The sequence below is a fragment of the Ascaphus truei genome, unplaced genomic scaffold (genome assembly GCF_040206685.1).
Source record: "Ascaphus truei isolate aAscTru1 unplaced genomic scaffold, aAscTru1.hap1 HAP1_SCAFFOLD_591, whole genome shotgun sequence".
NCBI lineage: Eukaryota > Metazoa > Chordata > Amphibia > Anura > Ascaphidae > Ascaphus > Ascaphus truei.
Window position 1 is genome coordinate 87,501 of NW_027456924.1, and position 2,609 is coordinate 90,109.

Sequence of the window (2,609 nt, forward strand, 5' to 3'; positions counted from 1 at the left end):
TCTCTCCCTCTCCCACTCTCTCCCACTCCCTTTCTCTCCCACTCTCTCTCTCTCCCACTCTCTCTCTCTCCCACTCTCTCTCTCTCTCTCTCCCACTCCCTCTCTCTCCCACTCCCTCTCTCTCCCACTCTCTCTCTCTCCCACTCTCTCTCTCTCCCACTCTCTCTCTCTCCCACTCTCTCTCTCTCCCACTCTCTCTCTCCCACTCTCTCTCACTCTCACTCTCTCCCACACTCTCTCTCTCTCCCCCACACACTCTCGCTCTCTCCCCCACACACTCTCACACTATGGATCTGGATATCTTAACTGCCCTATACTACACTGAAATAACCTATACTGCTTACTTCCAGATCTGACTCAAGCTTCACACGGAAGACATCGAACCCCCCCTAACCCAGAAGACAGGTAACGAACACTTCCCCTCCAATGTATAACATTGCGGGAATGAGGGTACCTGGACTTTGAGGGTCTGCGGATCAGGTAAGATCCCAGACGGGATTGCTGCTTTAAATATTGTGAAGCGGGGGCATCCAGACACTAGTTAAGGGGTGCAGGAAACTAGTCATCCACATCTGGCTTTTTTTTTCTAGATTTGACATTTATACACACACACACACACACACACACACACACACACACACACACACACACACACACACACACACACACACACACACACACACACACACACACACACACACACACACCAAGGACTAATTGTAGTATAATGTAATACAATAAATAAACTAATATCAAAAACGAATGTTCTTACTAGGAATTTATTCAATTTATGGCTTTTTTTAAAATGCGTGGCTGGGGGCGGGACTAGAGGCGGGGTTGGGGGTGGGGTTGGGGGCGGGACTAGGTGGCGAGTAGATTTTTTGGTTCGGCGAGTAGATTTTTGGGTGATTTGTCAAGCACTGTATATATATATATATATATATATATATACATATATATATGTGTGTGTATATGTGTATATATATATTTACACACACATATACACACACATAATGTTATAGGTTAGCGGTGCGTGAACTGGGGGGCGGGAGATTTGTCTGGGGGTGCGCGGGCGGGTGCATAGGTCCCGCGCTCCTCCCCAAGGCATTTAAATGAAATGCCGGGGATCACGTGAGGCCTCTGCAACAGTAACACTGACCGGGATTCAGACACGTCTCCATGGCAACGTGGCATCAAATGACACCGCGGGGTCATGTGACGTCACTCGACCCCGGAGTGTGCTGGCAGGTAGGAGAGGGGGCGCAAGACCGGGGGAGGCCAGGCAGGGGGACGCAGCTTCAGAAGTTTGCGCTCCCCTGTTATAGATTACCATGCCAACAAATTGTAATAGTGCTACAGGGATCAATAAATATTACATTTAATACTTAATTATTGTGATGTTTCTAATCTACTGTGTGTTACAAATAACATTAATATCTTACAACTGAATACATTGCAATAATGTGATACCTATTTATTTGTGATTTAAAGTGTGTTACATAGTGATAAATTATCTAATAAATAAATCTTAAACTAATCCCACACAGTGACTACTTAATTCTGTGAATAAATGTGTTTTTAATGTCATTACTATGAAGGAGATGAAGATATAGTGTATATATAAATTCCTACCTGCAAACGCCGTCTTAGCCTGTCAGAATACGCGCAGAGTGACCTGTCGTGACACGTCAGGTCACTCTGTAACCGAACCCGGATCTGTGACGCATATGTACTGAGGTGGGGTTGGATCCCCCACGGTTATTTCTTGTTTTATTAATAAATAATTTACTATATTTTAATCTCTGGTGCGCATTGTGTGCATTTTTCTTCTTGCCTGCACAGTGCTTCAGATGCTGCATCTGAAAAAATGCCGGTGGATCGGGATGTGAGGTAGGGAAGTGACGTCCGCGCCGGAACGTTATTGCCACGCCTCCAAATATTCATTGCCACACCCCCAAATCGCGCCGAAGCATACCCTGCAAAGCCATAAAAAAGCTCAGACTTCAGCAAGTGTATTGCAGCGTGTGCGCCTTCCCTCCGTCTGAAATACTATAGACGCAGCCTTATCGACGCTTACTAAATAGGCCCGTGTCTCTCTCTCTCTCTGTGTCTCTCTGTGTCTCTGTCTCTCTCTCTGTGTGTCTCTGTCTCTCTCTGTGTGTCTCTGTCTCTCTCTGTCTGTCTCTCTCTGTGTCTCTGTGTGTGTCTCTGTGTCTCTCAAATCAAATCAGCTTGATTGGCATGTCAAAAAAACATTTCAGTATTGCCAAAGCATGAGTAATAGGGGGTGTGGGACAATGATTACACGAATACTAGGGGGTACGGTATAATGGTTATACAGTACATTACTTTTGTCTCTCTCTCTCTGGGCCTCATGCAGAGAGCATCGTTATTTCAAAATTCGCCATTTTTTGTACAATTTCGCGCAGAAACCGGCAGAAAATGGCGAGTTACGAAAAACGCGCCATTTTGTTTTTTCTATTGCTAAAACTCGCCTCGCGGCTGGCGAGAACCTCCGTCTCGCCATTTTTAAAACTCTCCGAATGCAGAGAGGTACGAACGGCATGTAGCGGCTGTTCGCGCCAGGGAAATGGCGCGATTTTCTCATT

At 45.8% G+C, this 2,609-nt stretch overlaps 1 long non-coding RNA gene across 1 annotated transcript in view; it reads left to right on the plus strand.

Annotated features, from left to right (window-relative positions):
• Window positions 1–1,885, plus strand: part of LOC142485407 (uncharacterized) — a 40,876-nt gene extending 38,991 nt beyond the window's left edge. The window contains exon 3 of the long non-coding RNA XR_012798458.1: window positions 1,843–1,885. This is a non-coding gene — a long non-coding RNA (uncharacterized LOC142485407). The remainder of the gene's footprint in view (window positions 1–1,842) is intronic.
• The last annotated feature ends 724 nt before the right edge of the window (window positions 1,886–2,609 follow it).